The 23,969-nt window shown below is 39.2% G+C and overlaps 1 protein-coding gene across 7 annotated transcripts in view; it reads right to left on the reverse strand.

Annotated features, from left to right (window-relative positions):
• Positions 1-23,969, reverse strand: part of COL6A6 (collagen type VI alpha 6 chain) — a 177,466-nt gene that overhangs the window by 148,546 nt on the left and 4,951 nt on the right. Inside the window, exon 1 of one of the 7 annotated variants that reach the window (XM_070072826.1) lies at positions 3,947-3,980. The exons of the other annotated variants lie outside the window; for them this stretch is intronic. The gene's annotated coding sequence lies outside the window, so the exon portion shown is untranslated. Of the gene's footprint in view, positions 1-3,946; positions 3,981-23,969 lie in introns of those variants that run through there. 7 annotated transcript variants of the gene reach the window in all.

A 23,969-nucleotide genomic window follows, 5' to 3' on the forward strand; every position in this document is an offset into this window, starting at 1 on the left:
AGTTACATTTTTTTAGGGGCTATGATAAGACTAAAAGTAGATAATTGTTTTTTTATTACTGTTAGACATTGTATCACCAAAAATTTTTTGGGTTTAGTTATTAAAATATTATTTATATAGTGTATAACATAAATTGTTATATTTTTTGTAAATTTTTTGAAGAGCAGTATTAATGAATTATTGGCACAAAGTAGGGCTATTAGTCATTTTTTGAGGTAAGATTTTTTATTGGTATTTTTGTATAGGTTTTTTAAAATTTACTGATGGAACACTGAAAGCAAATTGGGGACAATTTTTTGGATGTAAAGGTATAGTATAAAAATAATTTTTTAAATTTATTATTGTAATATAAGAGTCGTTTGGAATTGTAGTAGGCAATGGTAAACCTGGTTGTAAAGCCCCCATAATTTTTACAGTAGTATTAACAGTCCTAAGGCCTTGAAGTAATTGCTATTTTTTAGATTTTTTTTTGATAACAAAAATAGGACTATTTTAAGGAGAATTAGAAGGAACTATATGTCCTGTTGTTAATTGTTTTTTTTTTTTTTTTTACCAATATTTGTGTAGTATTTTTTTTTTTTTTGTAGTAAAGGCCACTGATTTACCCACACGGGATTATTTGATTTTTATTTTATTTTATTTTTTGTATGGGGTACAGGCTGACCAGTAGTCATTAAGGGAAACCCAAGCCTCTTTGTTCATGATTGACAGTTAAAGTAACTGGAGATGTGATGTTTTGTTGTTGTTTGTTTAAACCGTTACCTGGCAAATGACTTTGTTGAAGTATGTTAATAGTAATAATCTTATTTGGACTGTGTATTAAAGCCCCCACTTGAGTTAGAATATCACGTCTCCATAGATTAACAAGTAATGTAGCCAAAATATAGGGGCGACAGGCTTTAGCATTACCTGTTTTATCCTTCCATTGTAGTAATATGGAACTTTGTGTTAATCTTTGACTCCGACCAATACCTTGTAATTGAGTTATGGTAATTTATTTATTTTTTTTAATTTGTGGGCCGGTTTGTTGTTGAAATAACAGAGGCACCAACTCCAGTATTTAAAAGACCACTGAATAACTTTTTATTTAATTTTAAGAAAAATTTGGGTTGGTCCTTAGTTATGGGTTGTATTTAATAAGCATTAGAAGATTTAAAACCGTTATTTTTTTTTTTATTTAAAAAAGACTTACCAATTGAAGAGAAGGGGAACAGAATTAAGTGAGCAATGTATTGTCCTGGAGTTAAAGTTACATTATTGGGTTGAGTTATAATTTTTATCTTACCAGTAAAGTTAGTGTTTATAACTTTAGGAAAAACCTGTAACCCTTTTATAGTTATACTATTTTTGTCCAGTAGGAGACCAAAAAACCCAGTTGGCAAAGGACCAAAAATCCCAGTAGGGAGGTTTTGTGGGCCCATCTCAGGGGTTTATACTGTATAGGAGGTGGCACTGAGGTCTAGTCCTGTACTACCCTCTGTGGCTCCATGGAGGAAAATGACGGATTTATGGTGTTTTGTTGAGGAACAAATGTCATGGCCCCCAAAATTTGTTGGGATGGGGCCTGGGGCCAGTCCCGCTTTTAGTTTTTTGAACTTTATTTATTTAATGAAATTTTTTTTATTAGTTTTGGAGTGACATTTATTGGCGCAATGCCTTTTTTTTTTTTTTTTTTTGTACCGGGGGCAAATCCCAGGAGGAGGGGCTTTTTTGATGTTTGACTTTTGGACAATATTTGTACATGTCCCTATTGTCCACATTGAGAGCACCCTCATTTATTAGGCATAGCCCTCCTTGTTGATTTTTGTAGTGACATACCAAGCAGAGTGGCAGGTCCTGAATGTTTTGTTTTTTAAATTAATTTATTTTGTTAATTTTTTATTAAAAGGACTGTTACAGAACACCTCAGCCACAATAGCCAATCGATTTATATTTGTGTTGTACTTATGTTTTGTAGAATTTACAGTACTATGGGCATTACTAGGCAATTTTTACACAGCACCAGAAAAGGATCTATACTGAGAATTAAACATTATTAGTAATCATCACGGGCACGTTTAACATTTAGCTTGACTGCGTGTTTCCCCGGAATGAAACAGTAGCAGCAGAGGCTTGCTCTGGCTCCCCTTTAAAGCCCCCAAGGACAAGGGTGGCTCATTGTCAACATGTTAGGCAAGCAGTATGTCCCATCCCGGATCTTGGCCAGAGAGCCGAGACACGAAGCATGCCCACCTGTTTATTAGAAAACATTCCTTTATCCCCCTCCCCGGCAGCTGGCCAGGCTCCCAAGGAGCAGGAGAAGGTCATCCGGCAGACAAGTTATTTATTTATTAGAGCCAAACAAAGACACAAGCCTCTCCATCCCAAAAATTTGTTTTTACATTTGGCCCTAGAGTTGTACCAAGGTATAGGCATAATTAACACATTATAAGAATATAATACAAATTTTTTATACAAGTATATATCCAGCAATCAAACACAATAATATTTAATATGTTTTAAGGATAAATTGAAACGTATCTGAGGGAACTAGCCTTTTATTATTTGTAATTATAACATTTTTGTAGGTGTGTGGAATCTTAACTACTTGTGGCATATTTTGACTTACTTTTTTTTTTTTTTTGTAAAGTAAACCAAACATAATTTGCTCAAGCATTTTTATCAATAACAGGGGTAGAGTTAGTACATAAAACAAAAACAGAATGGGTAGTCCGGACACTTTGTTACCACAATTTTTCATTTTACATAGTAATATGAACTTTATAACAGAGAACATTTACTTTAAATGAAATATTTAAATGTAAGGTGAGGGCTGTCCAGTGTATACTGATCTATATTTTTTACTCCCAGTGTTTTTTATCCATAACACCCTCTTTAGCAAACCAAGGACTAATTGTTTTAACAGCACTGATAAACTGTCTTACGGTTTGTTTTTTTAACCCTATTTTTTACATCTGCAACAAAGTTTTTACAGCCTTTGTCACGGCTTGCTTTGTTTTTTTAAATGTACATTTAAGTTTTTTTTTGAGTAAATCTCAATGTTGTTTATTTACGACTTCTTTTGCTAACCAAGGACTATTTTTATAGCATTAATGAACCGTTTTATGGCTCACCTTTTTTAACCCTATTTTCTGTATTTGTAATGGAGTCTTTATAACTTTTTTTTTTTCCTTTTTTTTTCTAGGGGCCGATTTAGGGAGAGTCAATGGATGATACCGCGGTGGCGGTTCGTCCTCTAGGGACAAATTTGCTAGCCTAGTCAAACTGGGATATAAATGAGATGGCCCCCTCGAGCACAGGGGTGCACTCGATGGGGGATGGTCCTTCACTGAATTTTCTTTGTCTTATCCAGTGGCTCATCCCTACAGGGACCTTTGTCGGTCTGTTTTCTGTCCCACTGACTACCACAGTCACTAGACTGACTATCATGCCGAGACTCCTCCTGAACCTTTTTTAGGAGCTCGCATCCTTCATCAAGTAAAAGCCCTATGTTCTTAGTGGGGTCCTGAAGTGTCTGTTTAATGAGTTGCCATAATCTAAGTATTTCTACCGGCTCTCCCGACTGCTCTCAACTGTCTCCCTACTCTCCGCCACTGTTGCTCATCTAATTGGCCACCTTCCACAAACCATGGTGACGTCTTGGCAACGGCCCTAGTGAATGCGCATACTGTAGCCACCTTAACGGGCATCCCCGCAGCTTTTAACAAGCAGCTCAACAGCATGCGCAACCTAGGGGTGGACGGAGTATTGTCCATTTGGAGGTAAAAAGGAAGTTTCCGCCTATTTCCTGGCGTTTTTGAACACTTTATACTCCCGCCTTTTAAGGGATTCCTTTACACTTTTTTCTGGCGCTTAATTTCCCCGTCTTTCTTCGACGGAACCGCGGTTTCTATTCTTTCCCCAGCTGGATTTCCGTGCACATGCACGCTTACCTTTTGTTTCTTACCTATTCCTGCGTGTAGAAAGTGGTCCGAATCCGAGTCACGGCACCACTTGCCGCTCCCTTGCCCGTAAAGGAACGACACTGTTTGCAGCTTATTGGTCTTTAGTAGACTTTTAATAAGAAAATAACAGTGACAGAAAAAAAATGAAGGGAGGAGAGTAGACAAAAAAGCCCCCTCCTTCCTCAGCACACAGCTTATATACAAAATCTGGCCAATTGCAGGTGGGCTCAAGTCCATGCACGGAACACTCCAATCCGCTGTCTGTTTACACAGTGTGCACGTGTCCTCGGGTCAATCAGATGAGGTGTCACGCAACAGACAGGCTCACCACGCGGTCCTCGGCGCCATCTTGTTGTTTACAACATTCTCAACTCCTGTAAAAAGTCCTGACCGTGGGAAAGCATTGCCCTAACCGAAACTAACAACATCCGCCTTGTAATAAAGACACAGCAACAGCTATCAGACCGACCTTGACATGGGGGCTTCATGGCTGCGCATCCCATGGAGCCCCACAGTTAATTATTAGTATTCAGCCACACAAACACTGAAGCACTTTGGTAAGCCTCTGCAGAGAAGAATCCAACTTTGCCAGCTGTTCATTAAATGAAATATCCATACAGATCAGGAATGTGATTAGCAAGGCAGAGGGCCAAGGATGTGGTTGTTGCTTGAGGATATTACATCTCAGGCAGCTGCTCCCTTCAAGGAGAGCAGAGGGCCTCTGCATCCTATTCTCTCCCTCTTCATGAGAGCTTGCCTCCACTGTTTGTATTCAAAATGTCCCTGTGGGTGCGTGGAGGGTGGTGGGGGTTGAGCATTTTTGAAAGGCTAATTGCTTATATGAACATTAAGCACACCAGCTGCTGTTGGCCAAAGATCTGTAGGATCTTCACAACAGACACAAATCAGGTGGCTTAGGCAGACTCCTTTGGGTCCTGGGCATAAATGATCAATGATCTTTACTGGATAGGAAACCAAGCTCAAAGAAGGAGAGAAAAAAATGTCACAGACCCATGGTGCTTGCACTGAGGCTCAAAGGTGGTTAGGATAATGCTGGTTGGGTGGCTGGTTAATCAGATGATTTATCTGTTAGGAGTATCGAAATACAATTTGGCAAATCCTCCCTCCCCCACTCCCTGCCACCGAAGTCAGAGATGTGGGCTCTAGTCTGAGATGAAAGGCTGTGGACCAGTACCTTAAACTCTCAGACTCTTCCCTCATCTGCAAAATAAGGTGGTTGTAGTTTATGTATTTATCCATTCACTTATTGTTTCACTCATAATATTTACCAAGCATCTCACCTCTGGGTAGATGGTAGGCATGTGTGAAAAGAAACATTTCTGCTCTGGAATTCTAGGATTCCGTGAAAAATCAAACAGCAAAATGAGAATGGACTTTTGCAAATATTAACCAAGGTTGATTTCAATGACAGATTCATGCTACTGAGTTTTCTGGCTTCTGAAACATCATCACTTAGGGGAGTAGTCTCCTTTTCTTCTCTCTTCTTAAAAACATGGGGTCAAAATTTCCTTTTACCAGGAGAAGTATGACTTCTGAACTATTGCTCTGACCATGCATGGATCTAAACTGACGGTCAGCATTGGAAGCTTCTAGGCTTTAGAACCACCCAACAGAACAGACAGGAGGTAGCATCAAGGCCTGGATTTCACCATGTCTTGTATTCAAATCTCACCTACTGGCCAACTATGACCCTGAGCACCTGGGGTAACCTGGAACCCTGTGTAACCTGGACACTCACTTGTTGAAGTAGGGTAACGACAGTACCTTCCTCACTAGGTGGCTGTAAGAAATAAATGTGATAGTGTATATAAAGTGCTTTATGAGTGCTGAGTTTACTGAAATGTAACTCCTTACCCCTGGATTGGAGTATTCAAGCTCCTTCTAACTGGGCTGGTTCTAGCAGACATTCTTCCTTCTTGACTAAAGCTGTTGGCATGGCTATAGTTCTGCTTCCATAGTGCACATCTCCTTTCCTGGTGGGGAGTTCAGCAGGCACAGACGGTCTGGAATCTCATCAATCTCACCCACTCGCCCCCTGTCCAGTGCACCACTCAGCTCGTTGGCTTTCACTGCTGCTCACTGAGATGATAAGGGATCATCTGTACCTGACTGCAGCTTTTGTCTATGAAGAAATAAAAAAGATCTGTTGGGGTAGAGCTGTGGTGCAGCAGGTTAAGCTGCGGCCTGCAGCACCAGCATCCCATATGGTCACTGGTTTGAGTCCTGGATGCTCCACTTATGATCCATCTCTCTGCTAATGGGCCTAGGAAAGCAGCAGAGGTTGTCCCAAGCCCCTGCACCCCATATGGGAGACCCAGATGAAGCTCTTGGCTCCTGGCTTCAGCCTGGCTAAACACTGGCTGTTGCAGCCATTTGAGGAATGAACCAGTGGATGGAAGCTCACTTACTCTCTCTCTCTCTCTCTCCCTCTCTCTCTATAATTCTGACTTTCAAATAAAAATTTTGTTTAAACAAGACCTGATGCAGCACAGAAAAATACAGTAATCAAGTGGAGCAAAAAGGCCTTTATTAAAGTATTGTGCAGCTGAGAATAAATATTTATGGATAGTGCACTGGACTGGGAGACAATGGCTATGATTCCAGACCGTCTGTATCTGTTGACTCCCCACCAGGAAAGGAGATGTGCACTATGGAATATTTACGTCTATCCAAGAAAATGAGGTCAGCCTCCCACATAGACAACACTATCAACTATCAATTTACCTATTCTCCGTGTGGTGACTGTCAATTACAACTGACCACGTGTGATAGAAATGTGGTGTGTCTGGGACACCCATGAGCTTGGACACTTGTGCTACAGACTGTTGGGTAAGCATAGCCAAGCAGCAACTCAGCCAGTAACACCTCAAGGTCTTTGCAGTCTGTAGGCAGCTCCCTGAGGGGCTATTGTCCCAGTGTTCACCTCAATTATGTATTTGACTCCACTCCCCAAGCCTAAAATCTGAAGGGTTCTTTGCCTTCATCATTGACCAGTGTGAGCCTGCAGACGTGTGGAGTGCCTGCCTCCACTCTTTCAAACCACCTGGGATCATGCATTCGGGTTGTGAGGATTTTGACTGTCCTGGAGGCCTAACAATTAGGTACTTAATGGGGCTGTTTCAGGACAAAGACAGGAGTCACAGAGAAGGGGAGAAACCAAGGAGGAGACGCAGTGGGGAGTAATTGATTAAGGCACCACTCTTTCAAAGCTCCTCATTTCAGAAACTGGACTTGTGGCATCAGCCCTGGGAGCGCAGATGCTGAAGCTGGAAAAAAGGACTGGAAGAAACTGTACGAGGTAATCATAGGCCATTATAGGTTGTTATATCGCTTTTATTTCCCAAAACACACCACAGTGGAAGTTTGAAAGGACGTCAGGAAGGCAGGATGCGTTCAGCCAACTGGCAGTTTTCCCTCTGGTTTCAAGCAAAGCTGCCACAGCCCAGCGCCCCTTTCAGTGACACCCTCTGGAATATGGCCCCTACTGTCTCAGAACCTCACAAGGCCAAGCCAAGAAGGGTCCTAGCTTGTGGGATCCAAAGTAACTCACTTACTGAGTACTAACAATGCATCAGGGGCTCCCCCCCACATCCACAATTTCATTTAAGTCACCCTGTGCTTGGCTATTAGCCCCACTTTAGATGAGAAAACTAAAGGTCAGAACGGCTGTGGGACTTGCCGTGGGCATCAGCTGGTAAGGAAGCCGATTGCAGTTCGTTTGTTCACACATGGAGTGCAGACTCGGCACCATGCACAGAAGGTAGCATGGTGAACACAGAGTACCCAGTCACCATTTAGAGGCACAGACTGTGCTATGGAAGCCAGGGTGCTGTGGGTCTTAATCAGTAGGAAGGACCCAGTCCTGCTTTCCCAAGGAATGGACATAGGAGCTGAGCCCTAAAGGAAAAAGAAGCCATCAGCCAGGGGTACAGTCTAGAGAGCATTTTTCTACATACAGGAAGTTCTCCAGGCAAATAGCAGAAGGTAGGGAGAGCAAGGCGTCCTTAAGGAAGCGCATGATTGACAGTGGTGGTAAAGCAATAGGAAGGTAGGAGGCAGGAGAGGCAGATAAAGGTGTATGATGGAGGAATTTCCAACCAAGGTAAGGATCACTGAGTTGACTACATTCACAAGCTCATGGGGAGATCAGGGTACCAAAAGGTGGTAGGTACATGGATCATTTGACACAATGGGATTTTATTCCCCCACCAAACACTGACAGCCGAATATAACTTGTGTCTGCTCTTCAAAGTTCTATTGGATTTGGACTTATATAATGGAGACTTTCAGTCAGATTTTCTTCCTAAATATTAATCACGTTTTTTTATAGGGGTCGATATGTGATTAGCTTATGGTTTATCAAGCCAACTAACTCTGGCAAAGTCTAGGGTATAATACTTCAAGCATCCCAAAAACATTTTACAGTCAAGTCAATGCCCAAATCCTTAATTGTAAATGGTTTTTAATATGCTTAGATATACATGTGTTTATGCCTCCATGGCTTAAGGAGGAGGTTGGGATTTACAGTCATAAAACAAAGATAGTTTGTTCTGTTTTTCTTTCCACCCTTCCACCATTTGAACATTTGGGGGAAAACGTTCTCATTGTGCCAAAATTAAATCATGAATTTTCTCAGGCTTGTTATTTGGAACTAGAAAAAGTATTAGCTTTTTGGATCACCTCAGTCAATCAAGGTAACTCATAAAGGCAAGATTTGGTCAGAAATGACAGAAAAGCTGTTTCTTTTTTTTCTTTTTCTTTTTTTTTTCTTTTTTTTTTTTTTTGACAGGCAGAGTTAGACAAGAGACAGAGAGAGAAAGGTCTTCCTTTCCGTTGGTTTACCCCTCAAATGGCCGCCACGGCCGGCGCGCTGCGCCAATCCGAAGCCAGGAGCCAGGTGCTTCCTCCTGGTCTCCCATGCGGGTGCAGGGCCCAGGCACTTGGGCCATCAACCACTGCACTCCCGGGGCCACAGCAGAGAGCTGGACTGGAAGAGAAGCAACTGGGACAGAATCCAGTGCCCCAACCGGGACTAGAATCTGGGTGCCGGCGCCACAGGCAGAGGATTAGCCTAGTGAGCCGTGGCGCCGGCCCGAACAGCTGTTTCCTGCTTTATCAAGACTGGAGCTCAGAAGCAGAGATACGAAGGTGATGCTGCCTTCTTGATCTTGTCCTGAGACTTGACACGTGGTGGATTTCCACGGAGATTTTTTCAGGTTGCAGACTTTCTAAATGCAGCTGCCCCAGCTTTATAAGTAACTTCAAGTAGATTTTGAAATTTTAATAATCATGTACATATCAAATATTTAGTGGTTACCTACTAAGTGCTGGGCACCACAGGAAGCATGATAGATGTGAGAGATTTTCTTCTACACATGATAACTGTTAGCTAAATGATATCCACTTTATTTTTTAATTTTTTTAACTTTTATTTAATAAATATAAATTTCCAAAGTACAACTTTTGGATTACAGTGGATCCCCCCTCCCCATAACCTCCCTCCCACCCACAACCATCCCATCTCCCATTCCCTCTCTCATCCCATTCCCATCAAGATTCATTTTCAATTATAAATGATATCCACTTTATTCATGGTAATCTCTTCCAAATTCCTGTGCCAGTCCTTTGGGATCACTCCAACACCAGTTTTGGGAAAAGGGTGAGGAACCAAGAGAAAGAGCAAGACAATGGCTCTAATTATTATTTTTTTCATTTGAACAGTTTGGCTTCTAATTACTATTTTGTAAAGAACCTTTATGCTTTTTTTTTTAAAACTTTCCATTCTCTAAAACAATTTTGGATTTCTTTAGGGGATTTTGTTTTAAAATTCTGAGAATGTAAATATAATACCCTTTTGCTGAAAGTAGATAGATATTTTTAACATCACAAAACCATTATCCAAAGAAATTTAAACCCTGAGTGTACTTTTTAGAGCCTCCTACCTGTGGGAACAATCTGAATTCTCTGGGGCAAATTTCCCCAAATGGAAAAGCCTAAATTATAAGGAAATACCTAATATATTCAGAATAGCTGTCCTCCCCACCTCCTCCGACCCCCTCCCCGAGCCAACCATTCCAGGACAGCAGCACATCTGAGTGACAGGCCCTTCGTAAACAATCTTCACACACTGAAACACTTCCAGGGAAAAAGGGAGAGTACAGTGTTTGGCCAATCATCCATTTCTGTTCCACATGTGTTATACCCATGGAAACAAGGCATTTCAGTGAGGTCAGACTGAGTTATTGTGGACAGCTCCATTTGCCTGGTCCTTGAGAGTTCCCACCATCATCCATTAATGGTGCACTGTACTTGGATTTTACAGGAATCTTCCTGCTTTTTCCCATACATCCCCACAAAGCAGGTAGGTATCCCTGCTCCATGTGATAGGTGAGAAAAACAGGTTTGAGAAGTTAAATAGTTTGTCTGAGCTTGTCTGTAACTTGAATCTAGACCTATTTGAGATCAAAGCTCAACCTCGTCCCATTTTAAAGAACAGCATGCACAAAAAAATGGAAATAACTCCCATGTTCATGGATTGGAACAATTAATATTGTTAAAATGCCTACGTTACCCAGAACAATTTACAAGTTTAATGTAATCATCACCAAAATACCAATGACATTCTTCATAGAACTAGAAAAAAAATACTAAAATTCATATGGAAATACAAAAGACCCCTAACAGAGCAATCTTGAATAATAAGAACAAAACTAGGGTGCCAGTACTGTGGGGTAATGGGTAAAGCCACTGTCTGCAGTGCTGGCATCCCATATGGGCCCTGGTTCAAGTTCTGACTGCTCTACTTCTGATCCAGCTCTCTTCTATGGCCAGGGAAGGCAGTAGAAGATGGCCCAAATCCTAGGGCCCCTGCACCTACATGGGAAACCTGGAAGAAGCTCCTGGCTCTTGGCTCCTGGCTTCAGATTGGTGCAACTCCAGCTGTTGCAGCCATCTGGGCAGTGAACCAGCACATTGAAGACCTCTCTCTCTCTCTCTTTCTCTCTCTCTCTCTCCGACTTTGCCTCTCTGTATCTCTTCCTTTCAAATAAATAAATCTTTTTAAAAAAAGAATAAAACTGGATTATACCAGATTTCCTGTCTTTATTTTATTTTATTTATTTTTATTTTTTTTATTTTTTGACAGGCAGAGTGGACAGTGAGAGAGAGAGAGACAGAGAGAAAGGTCTTCCTTTGCCGTTGGTTCACCCTCCAATGGCTGCTGGGGCCGGCGCACTGCGGCCGCCGCACCGCGCTGATCCGATGGCAGGAGCCAGGTGCTTCTCCTGGTCTCCCATGGGGTGCAGGGCCCAGGCACCTGGGCCATCCTCCACTGCACTCCCTGGCCACAGCAGAGAGCTGGCCTGGAAGAGGGGCAACCGGGACAGAATCCGGCGCCCCAACCGGGACTAGAACCCGGTGTGCCGTCGCCGCAAGGCGGAGGATTAGCTTAGTGAGCCGCGGCGCCGGCCGATTATACCAGATTTCAAGACACTACAGAGATATTGAACAAAAACAGCACGGTACTGGTTCAAAAATAGACACAGAGCCCAATTTAACAGACTAGAAAATCCGGAAATGAATCCATTCTCTTACATCTAACTTGTCTTTGACAAAGGAGGCAAAGCATACCCTGATGAAGAGAAAGTCTCTTCAATAAATGATGCTGGAAAAACTGGAGATCCAAAAGATTGAATCCAGATCCTCCTTCTCCTCACCCCCACCCTATACAAAAATCACCTCAAAAAAGATCAAAGACCTAAATCTAAGACCTGAAACTATGGAAATATTAGAAGAAAACACTTCAACACATTGGCATAGGCAATGACTTTTTTGGCTAAGATCCCTAAACACAGACAAGTGGGGTTATATCAAGCTAAGATGATTTTGCAGAGCAAAGGAAAATATCAATAGAGTGCAAAGATAACTGAAAAAATAGAAGAAAATATTTGCAATCTATTCATTTGACAAAGGGCTAAAATATGGACCATATCATGAACTTAGTGAATTCAACAACAAAATAACAACCAATGCAGTTAAAAATGGGAAAAATCTGAATAGATATTATGCAGAAGAAATATAATTGGACAAAAAAACATAGAAAGATGGTCAACATCATAGGCAATCAGGGAAATGCAAATCAAATTCACAATGAGGGCATCATCTCACTCCAGTTAGAATGGTTTTTAAACCAAAAAGACCCAAAATTCGAATTCTGGCAAAGATGTGGATAAAAGGAAATCATTATAGACTGTTGATGGGAATACAAATGAGTATAACCATAATGGAGAAGAGTATGGAAGTCCCTCCAATATCCAACAATAAGCTACCATATGACCCAGCTATCCCTTTTCTGGGTATATAGCTGAAGACAATGAAATCAGGACATGAAAGAGACACTCCCAAATTCATTGCAGCACCATCCACAATGGCCAAGACAGGGAAGCAATCTAGGTGCCCACTGATGAGTGAAAGGACAAAGAACATACACAATTTTTAAAAAATTATTTATTTGAAGGCAGAGTTACAGAGAGAGAGAGAGAGAGAGAGAGAGAGAAACAGATCTTCCATCCACTGGTTCACTTGCCAAATGGTTGCAATGGCCAGGGCTAGGCCAGACTGAAGCCATGAGACAGGACATTCTTTCAGATCTCCCATGTAGGTTCAGGGGCTCAGATCTGAGATACCTGGGCCATCTTCTGCTGCTTTTCCCAGGTACATTAGCAGGGAGTTGGATTGTAATTGGAGCAGCCAGGACTCAAACTGGCACCCATGTGGAATGCTGGTATTGCAGGTGGCAGCCTTACTCAGTCTACCACAATGCCAGGCCCAGAACATGTAAGTTTTACAGTTGAAAAATTTCCAGATCTTGAATGAGACATGGATATCCAGATACAAAGACGCTCAAAGAATCCAAAGCAGACTCAACCCAAAAAAGGTCTTCTCCAAGGCATAGTAAGTAGAGAATCCTAAAGATAGTAAGAGAAAAGTGTCAAGTTATATATAAAGGAAGATCAACTAGGTTAACATCAGACTTCTCAGTGGACACCTCTATAGGCCAGAAGAGTGTGATGATATACTCAAGGTCTTACAAAAATTTCCAGCTAAGAATATTATGTCCAGCAAAGCTACCCTTTAAAAATGAAGGATAAATAAAGTATTTTACAGATAAGCAAAAACTGAGAGAATTCATGCCACCAGCCAGCCTTACAAAGAAATTCTGAAGGGTGTCCTGCATTAGAAGTAAACATGAAAACACATGATACCACCAGTCACTAACAACAGGTAGAATCACTATCCAATCAACAAAATGACAGATCTTCTCAGAATCAGCCCTTAAGGCATCCTGACATTAAAAGCATTTCAGGCATGGAAAGCCAAGAGACTGTGGCAAAAAAATGTCCTATATGAAGGACCTTGGTGGGTGAGACCCCAGTGGAAAGAAGTGATCATCAAAGAAGGAGGTACTTTTCTCTGAAGGGAGGATAGAACTTCCACTTTGCTTATGGCCTTGTCTAAATACTGATGGAGTTTGTGGATTCAAAAGGCTTCCATAGCCTAGGCGGTCATGTCAAGAGCCTTGAGTGATCACTGACATCATACATAAGGGTGTTAATTGTTAAATTAACAACAAGAGTCACTGTGCATTAACTTCCCATGCAAGACCTCTGTCCTCAAAGAATTGTATGTTATGTCTAAGTACTTGCAAAAGATGTATCATTCTTGGATGCTTCTTTAAAATTAATCAAGTTTCTAAAAAAAAGGGAGGGGTGAAATTGACTTTGGGATGCAATGACTTTGAATAATTCTTGTCTTGACTCTTGAGGAACAGTTTTGTTGTTCTGTTTGTTTTCATGCAAATTGTTGAACTCTTTAATTAGCATAGAGTTGGTCTTTTGTGTATAAAGTTAATAAAAATGGATCTTAGTGGAGAATGGGACTGGAGATGGGATAGGGAAGAGGAGGAGGGGTGGGAGAGTGAGTGGAAGGAGTGAGTGGAAGGGCAGGTAAGGTGGGAAGAATCAATGTATTCTTAGAGTTGTACTTGTGAAATGCATGAAGTTTGTGTTCCTTAAATAAAAGGTTTCTTTGGGGGAAAAATGACAGGTCTTAGTTCTTATCTGTCAATACTAACCTTGAATATAAATGGATTAAATTCACCAACCAAAAGACTTAGGTTGGCTGAATGGAAAAAACCGTGACCTCACTCTACTCTGCCTGTAATAAACTCACTTCACAAACAAAGATATACACAGACTAAAAGTGGAAGGGCTGAAAAAAGACATGCAGGCAAGTGAAAACCAAAAGGAAGCAGGAATAGCTATCCTGATATCAGATAAAACAGACTTTCAATAAAAAACTGTAAAGAGATACAGAAGGACAATATATTTTGATAAAAGGTTCAAGTCAGCAAGAAGACATAACAATCGTAAATATATATGCACTCAACACAAGACCACCCAGATATATACAGAAAATACTATTAGACTTAAAGGGAGAGATAGACTGCAACACGATAATAGTGGGTGATTTAAACACCCCACTCTCATCAAAAGATAGATCATCTGGACAGAAAATCAATAAAGATACATCAGAGTTGAAGCATACAATTGAGAAAGTGGACCTAACTGACATTTACAGGATATTTCACCCAACAGCTATAGAATACACATTCTTCTCACCAGCATATGGAACATTTTCTAGGATAGATCACATATTAGGCCACAAATCAAGTGTCATCAAATTTAAAGATCAAAATAATACAATGTATCTTCTCATACCATTAAGGGAATAAAACTAGAAATCAGCAAGAAGAAGAATAGAACACTCATAAATATTGGAAATTAAATGACAAGCTCTGAAGAGTCAATGGGTCATTGAATAAATTAAAAAGGAAATAAAAAACTTTCTTGAAACAAGTGAAAATGGAAAAACAACATCAAAACCTATTGGATACAGCAAAAGCAGTATTAAGAAGGAAGTTTATAACATTAAGTGCTCGCATCTTAAAGACTTAGGAAAACAATAACAAATCAAACCCCAAATCTCCAGGAAGTGAGAAATTATAAGGATCACAATAGAAATAAATGACACTAAAAGATAAAAATGATCAACAAAACAAAATGTTGGTTTTTTGAGAAGATAAGCAGAATAGATAAAACTCTAGCCAGACTAGGAAAAAAAAAAAGAGAAAAATATCAAGAAAATTAGAGATGATAAAGGAGACATAACAACCAAAATCACTGAAATAAAAAGGATCATAAGAAACTACTATGAAGAACTACATGCTAATATATGGAGAACCCCGAAGAAATGCATAAATTCTTGGATTCATATAACCTACCAAGATCAAATCAAGAAGATACAGACAACCTAAACGGACCCATAACAAGCAATGAGATTAATGTGGTAATCAAAAATTTTCCAAAAAGGAAAAGTCCAGGACCTGTTGGCTTTACTACTGAATTCTACAAAACATGCAAACTATTCTGAAATAATGAAAAGGATAGAATTCTGCCAAACTCTTTTTATGAGACCAGCATTTCTTTGCTACCAAAACCAAAGACATGATGTGAAAACTACAGACCTATATCCTTAACAAGCATCGATGGAAAGATTCTCAATACTAGCAAATCAAATCCAAAATCATATCAAAAAAGTCACACAGCATGATCAATTAGGATTTATCCCAAAAATGCAATGATGGTTTAACATTACAAATCAATATATGTCATAAATCACATCAATAGAATGAAGAACAAAAACCATATAGTTATGCCTTTTTATGTACAGAAAAAGCATTTGATTAGATTCAACACAATTTCAGGAAAATTCCAGCTGAAAGGAGACACCTGAGTTTGGCTGGGAGAATTGACAGGAGGGTGGGCATACATGATGGTAAGAGCCTTATGTGCTGGGACTATGAAAATGCTGTTGCTGTAGGGGAGGGTGCAGAGTGTGCTAGAACTCTGGGCAGTCACTATGGGAGGCTCCACATGCTCGGGGCTCCTCGATTGACTGGTGAGGGTCATTGCTGAAGGATCCAAGCTCACACTGAGAACTGTGCAGGTCCTTTGTATGGTTCTTGTGGCAGCACAGACGAATATTGCACCCACTGGGGAAAACACCCAGGCACTGGTCTCCTTAGAGGAGAAGAGATGAGTGTAAGACTATGCCAACAAAGCTGATCAAATCATCCTCTTTGATTAAAAAAGAGAGAGAGGGAGAGAGAGAGACTTACTATATCCATCTTGGGTGTCACCTTGAACAATGCCCTCACCCTGGAGCACTGAACAGAGCTCCTGGCTACACTCAGCCCATGATTCTGGATATTCACTGAAAGAGAAGATGTTCCACTAAGCCACAGAAGCATATTCCAAAGATAAAACTCATCAGAGAGGGAAAAACGACCTAACAAGTAAATCCACAAATGCCTAAAAATAAACACAAATTCAATAAACAGAAAAAAGAAGACAACATGACCCCCCAAAAGGAACACAACAACACTTCAATACTACAAATGTGAAGATGAAGAGATTGATGAAATGCCAGAAATGGAATTCAAAATATTGATCACAGAATTACTCAGAAGTAATCGGGAGCAAATCCATGAATTAAAGAAATCCATAAATAAGATGAATGAAAATTTTTCCCATGAAATTGAGATCTTGAAGAGGAATCAAAATGCAATATTGGAAGTGAAAAATTCAACAGATCAAATAAAAAATGCAATGGAAAGCCTAACAACAGACTTGCTGAGGCAGAAGGAAGAATATCAAGTTAGAAGACAAATCTCTGGAAATTTTACAGTCAAACAAAAAAAAAAAAAGGAAGAAATTAGAAAACTAAAAAACAGTGTTGGAGATCTATGGGATACTATCAAATGACCCAACATACAGATCTTAGGAGTTCTTGAAAGTTTGAAAACAGAGAATGGATTAGAAGACCTTTTTAGTGAAATAATTACAGAAAGCTTCCCCAATTTGGAGAAAGTGAGAGGCATAGAACTCTTAACAGACATGACCAGAAAAGATCTTCACATTGACATATTGTAGTCAAACTGTCAGCAGAAAAACATAAAGATTGTAAAATGTGAATGACAAAAATGCCAGAATACTTCCAGAGTATCTCCAATTAGACTTGCGGCTGACTGCTCATCAGAAATTCTACAGGCTAGAAGAGAATGGTGAGATATATTCCAAGTCTTAAGAGAAAAAAACTGCCAACCCTGAACACTGTACCACGCAAAGCTCTCATTTATGAATGAAAGTGAAATAAAGGCCTTCCATGGCAAACAGAAATTGAAAGAATTTGTCACCATTCATGCAGCCTTACAAAACATGCTTAAGGATGTGCTACACACAGAAATGCAGAAACATGGTCATCACTATGAAGGAATGTGAAGGTAGAAAATCCCTTAGTAAAAATACAAGTGAAATCCAAAGTAAACAATAGGAATATCTAAGGGAAAATGGTAGGGCCAACTATTTACTTATCAATAGTTACCTTGAATGTAAATGGCCTCTACTCTCCAGTTAAAGGACACAGACTGACTGAATGGATTAAAAAAACATGATCCATCTATTTGTTCCCTATGAGAAACATATCTCACCAACAAAGATACATGCAGACTGAAAGTGAACGGATGGAAAAATATATTCCATGCTAACAGAAACAAAAAAAGAACTGGTGTAGCTATCCTAATATCAGACAAAATAGACTTCAAAACAAAAACTGTTAAAAGAGAAATGAAGGGGCCGGTATCACAGCTCACTAGGCTAATCCTCTGCCTGTGGCGCTGGCACCCCAGGTTCTAGTCCCGATTGGGGCACCGGATTCTGTCTCGGTTGCTCCTCTTCCTGTCCAGCCCTCTGCTGTGGCCCAGGAAGTACAGTGGAGGATGGCCCAGGTACTTGGGCCCTGCACCCACATGGGAGACCAGGAGGAAGCACCTGGCTCCTGGCTTCGGATCGGTGCGGTGTGCCGGCTGCAGTGCACTGGCCATAGCGGCCACTTGGGGGGTGAACCAATGTAAAAAGGAAGACCTTTCTCTCTGTCTCTCTCTCGCTGTCTAACTCTGCCTGTCAAAAAAAAAGAGAGAGAGAGAAATGAAGGGTACTATGTAATGAGTAAGGGGTCAATTCAACAGGAATATGATTATAATAAACTTATATGCACCCAATTACAGGGAATTGGCTATTAAAAAGAAATGTTAATGGATCTAAAGGGAGACAGAGACTCCAAAACAATAGTAATGGTGGGCTTCAATACCCCAGTTTCAGCAACAGACAGATCAAAGAGACAGAAAATCAGCAAGGAAACAACAGAGTTAATTGACACTATAGACCAAATGGACCTAATGGATATTTACAAACTTTTCATCCTATAGTTGCAGGATACAAATTGTTCTCACCAGTACATGAGACTTTCTCTAGGATAGACTAGATGCTAGGCCATAAAGAAGGTCTCAGAAAGTAAAAAAAATTCGAAATCATACATCTTCTCTGATCACAACGGAATGAAGTAAAGCTGGAAACAACAACTCAAGCAACTCTAGAGCATATGCAAACACATGGAGACTGAACAACAAGCTCCTGAATGAATAGTGGCTCATAGAAGAAATCAAAAGAGAAATAAAAAAATTTCTGGAAACGAATGAAGACAATACAACATATCAAAACTTAAGGCATACAGCAAAAGCAGTGTTAAGAGGAAAGTTTATTGCCATGGGACTCCAAATACCATTAAGCTGGGTGGTATTAATGCCATCTTACTAGTTACAATAATCATTTTAAGTGTGTAACTGATCATATAGATAGGAATAAGTGTCAAATGGATCATGTAAATAAGACCAAGTATCTGCTAATAACAATAGATAAAAAAGAATTAAAAAGGAGAGAATGATCCAACATAGGAACCAACCACACAGCAGACTCACAGTATGACAAAAGCCCTGAAAAGAACTCTGACCTCAGAATCAACCCTTAAGACATTTAGGTCTGGCTAAAAAGCCCATTAGAGCATTTCAGGCATTGAAAGCCAAGACATTATGGCAAAAAAAAAAAAATGACCTACATGAAGGATCTCTGAGTGAGAGCCCAGTGGAAAGAAGGGACCATCAAAGAAGGAGGTACTTTTCTATGAAGGGAAGAGAGAACTTCCACTTTGCTTATGGTCCTGTTTAAATAATGACAGAGTTTATGGACTCAAAAGGCTTCCATAGCCTTGGAAACTCATAACAAGAGCCTCAGGTGATCTCTGATGTCATAAATAAGAGTGTTAATTGTTAAATCAACAATGGGAGTCACTGTACACTTACTCCTCATGTAGGACCTCTGTCTTTAATGAGTTGAACTATCAGAATTAATGGTAAAGCTTGTCTTCAAACAGTACTTTATACTTTGTGTGTCTGTGTAGGTGCAAACTGTTGAAATCTTTACTTAGTATACAATTGGTCTTCTGTACATAAAGATAATTAAAAATGAATCTTAATAAAGAATAACATGAGAGAGGTAGTAGGAGGTGGGATGGGAGTGGGGGTAGGAGGGCAGGTATGGGGGGAAGAACTGCTATATTCCTAAAGCTGTACCTATGAAATTTGTATTTATTAAATAAAAGCTTTCTAAAAAAGAGGAAAGTTTATAGCAATTGGTGCCTACCTCAAGAAATTGGAGAAGTACCAAACAAATGAGCTATCAATGCATTTCAAGGACCTAGAAAAATAATATCAAACCAAATCTAAATCTAAAACTAGTAACAAATTAAAATTAGAGAAGAATAAACAAAATTGAAACAAAAAGAGACAAAAGATCAGTGAAGTGAAAAGCTGGTTTTTTGAAAAAATAAAATTGTCACACAACAGCCAATGGGCCTGATTAACCAAAAAAGAGAGAGAAGACCATATCGATATAATTAGAGATGAAAAAGAAAATATATCAACAGATATCACAGAAATAAAAAGAATCATTAGAAATTACTACAAACAGTTGTTTGACAAGAAATAAGGAAACCTAGAAGAAAAGGATAGATTCCTTTCTTACATACAACCTACCTAACTGAGCCATGAAGACATAGAAAATCTAAACAGATCAATTACCAAGATGGAAATTGAATCAGTAATGAAGACCCTCCCAGCAAAGAAAATCCCAGGACAAGATGGCTTCACTGCTGAATTCTACCAGATATTTGAAGAAGAACTAACTTCAATTTTTCTCAAGCTATTCAAAACAACTGAGGCAGAGAATCCTCTCAAACTCCTTCTATGAAGCCAGCATCACCTTAATTTGTAAACCTGAAAAATACAACAGAGAAAGAGAACTACAGACCAATTTCCCTGATGAACATAGATGCAAAAATCCTCAACAAAATACTAGCCAATCAAATCCAACAACATATCAGAAAGATCATCCACCCAGATCAAGTGGGATTTATTCCTGGTATGCAGGTATGGTACAACAGTCACAAATCAATCAATGTAATACATCACATTAAGAAATTGAAGAACAAAAAACATGATTATCTCAATAGATGCAGAGAAAAGCATTTGATAAAATACAACACCCTTTCATGATGAAAAATTTAAGCAAATTGGGTATAGAAGGAACATTCCTCAACACATCAAGGCAATTTATGACAAACCCACTGTCAGCATCCTATTAAACAGGGAAAAATTGGAAGCATTCCCACTAAGATCCAGAACCAGATAAAGATGCCTACTCTACTCTCATCATTGCCATTCAATATAGCCCTGGAAGTTTCATCCAGAGCCATTAGGCAAGAAAAAGAAATCAAAGGGATACAAATTTGGAAGGAGTAAGTCAAACTATGGAACTCATAGAAATGTTTGGTAAAATGACAGGATATAACATCAACACACAAAAATCAATAGCCTTGTATACACGTACAATGCCATGGCTGAGAAAGAAATTCTAAGATCAATCCAGTTCACAATGGCTACAAAAAATTAAATACCTTGGAATAAATTTAACCAAGGACATCAAAGATTTCTATGATGAGAATTACAAAACAATCAAGAAAGAAATAGAAGACACACACACATGCACACAAAAAAGGGAAAAATCTTTCATGTTCATGGATTGGAAGAATCAATATCATCAAAATGTCTGTACTACTGAAAGAAATTTACACATTCAATGCAATACCAATAAAATACCAAGGACATTCTAAGATATAAAAAAACTGATGCTGAAATTCATATTGAGACACAGGAGAACCTAAATACCTAAAGCAATCTTATGCAACAAAAACAAAGCCAAAGGCATCACAATACCAGATTTTAAGACATATGACAGGGTAATTATAATCAAGATAGTCTGGTAATGACAGAAAACAGACGGATAGACCAATGGAACAGAATACAAACTCCAGAAATCAGCACATGCATCTTGAACCAATGTATCTTCGACAAAAGAGCTAAAGTCAATCCCTGGAGCAAGGACAGTCTCTTCAACAAATGGTGCAGGGAAAACTGGATCTCTGCATGCAGAGGTATGAAGCAGGACCTCTACCTTGCACTTTACACAAAAATCCACTCAAAATTGATTAAAGATCTAAATCTATTATCTGATACCATCAAATTATTAGAGAAAACTGTGGAAACCCTGTAAGACATTGGCATAGGCAAAGACTTCTTGGAAAAGACCCCAGAGGCACAGGCAATTAAAGCAGAATTGACAAATGGGTTTTCATCAAATTAAGCCTCTTCTGCACTGCAAAAGAAACACTCAGCAAAGTGAAGAGGTAACTGACAGAATGGGAGAAATTATTTGCAAACTATGCAGCTGATAAATGATTATTATCCAGAATCTATAAAGAGATCAACAACAATAAAACAAACAATCCATTTAAGAAATGGGCAAAGGACTTAAACAGGTATTTTTTCAAAAAAGGTAATCCAAATGGCCAACAGACACATGAAAAAATGCTCAGGATCACCAGCCATCAGAGAAATGCAAATCAAAACCATAGTGAGTTTTCACCTCACCCCGTTAGAATGGCTTTCATACAGAAACAAACAAATACTGGTGAGGATGTGGAGAAAAGGGTAGCCTAATACACTGTTGGGTAAACTGATACAGCCACTGTGGAAGACAGTAAGAAGATACCTTAGAAGTCTGAATATAGACTTACTATATGACCCAGCCATCCCCCTCCTGGAAATTTAATGAAGGGAAATGAAATAAGTATATGAAAGAGTTATCACAGCAATAGAAGCACAATAGCTTATTTATGGAATTAACCCAGATGTCCATCAACTGAAGACTGGATAAAGCAATATTGGATATGTATAACATGAAATACTATACAGCAATAAAAATTATTTTGTTTGCAACAAAATGGATGAAACTGAAAACCATCATACTTAGTGAAATAAACCAGTCTGAAAAGGACAAATATCGTTAGTTCTCCCTGATCTGTAGTAAATTATAGAATACCTAATAGGTAATCTATAGAAATGAAGTAGACACATTGAGACACAATGACTTTGAACAACCCTTGTCTTGACTGTTGAGGAATAGGTTTTTTTTCATACTATTGGTGTTGAACTTTTTACTTTGTTAGGGTTAATCTTATGTGTATTTGGTTAATTGAAAATAGATATTAGTAAAAAATAAGAATGGAAATACATGAGGGAGGAGGAAAAAGGGTGTGAATGTGGGTGAGAGAGCAGGTAGAGTGGGAAGAATCACTGTGTTCCTAAACTTGTATTTATGAAATGCATTAAGTTTGTATACATTAAATAAAAGCTTTCTGGGAAGGAAAAAAATCAAATATTTAGGGATAAATGTAGCCAAAAATGTGAAAGATCTTTACAATGAAAATCATCAAATTTTGATGAAAGAAACCATCAAGGACACAAAAATATGAAAATATTGTCCTTGCTTATGGATTGGAATAATTAATAGCATTAAAATGTCTATTCTACCTAAAGCAATCTATAGATTCAGTATAATCTCTTTCAAAATACCAATGATATTCTTTATAGAATTAGAAAAAGGCAATCTCAAAATTCACATGGAATCACAGAAGACAAGAAAAATCAAGCCTGAGGCATTACGATACCTAACATCAAAGCATACTACAGGGGCCAGAGCTGTGGCATAGTAGGTAAAGCTGCTGCCTGCAGTGCCAGCATCTCATATGGGCGCCAGTTCATGTCCTGGCTGCTCCACTTCAGATCCAGCTCTCTGCTATGGCCTGGGAAAGCAGTAGAAGATGGTTCAAGTCCTTGGGCCCTTGCACCCATGTGGAAAGACCCAGAGGAAGCTCCTGGCTCCTGGTTGCTGGCTTCAGATTGGCACAGCTCCAGCAGTTGTGGCCAACTGAGGAGTAAACCAGCAGATGGAACACCTCTCTCTCTCTCTCTGTCTCTCCTCTCTCTGTGTAACTCTGAATTTCAAATCAATAAATAAGTCTTTTTTTAAAAAAACATACTACAAACTATAGTAATTAAAATAGCATGGAAATGGCATAACAACTGATACATAGATCAATGGACCAGAATAGAAAGCCCAGAAATTAATCCACATACATACAGCCATCTGATTTTTGATAAAAGTGCTCAGACTGTTCAATGGAGTACAGATAATCTTTGCTACAGATGGTCCTGGTAGAACTAGATCTCTCTCTCTCTCTCTCTCTCTCTCTCTATATATATATATATATATGGAGAAAAATTTATGGAGAAAAATGAAAATTTATATATATGGAGAAAAATGAAATTAGATCTGTATCTCTCACTAAATACAAAAATCAACTGAAGATCTAAATTTAAGATCAGAAACAATGAAGTTCCTGGAAGAAAACGTAGGAGAAACACTCTAAGACACTGGTGTAGAGGATGACTTCTTGAATAACACTCCCAAAGCACAGGAAACAAAAGGAAAACTAAACAAATGGGACTATATAAAACTCAAAAGCTTTTGCACAGCCAAGGAATAATCAATACATTGAAGAGACATCTAACAGAACGGGAAAAATATTTGC

This window comes from Oryctolagus cuniculus, chromosome 4 (genome assembly GCF_964237555.1).
Source record: "Oryctolagus cuniculus chromosome 4, mOryCun1.1, whole genome shotgun sequence".
In the NCBI taxonomy this organism is placed as follows: Eukaryota; Metazoa; Chordata; class Mammalia; order Lagomorpha; family Leporidae; genus Oryctolagus; species Oryctolagus cuniculus.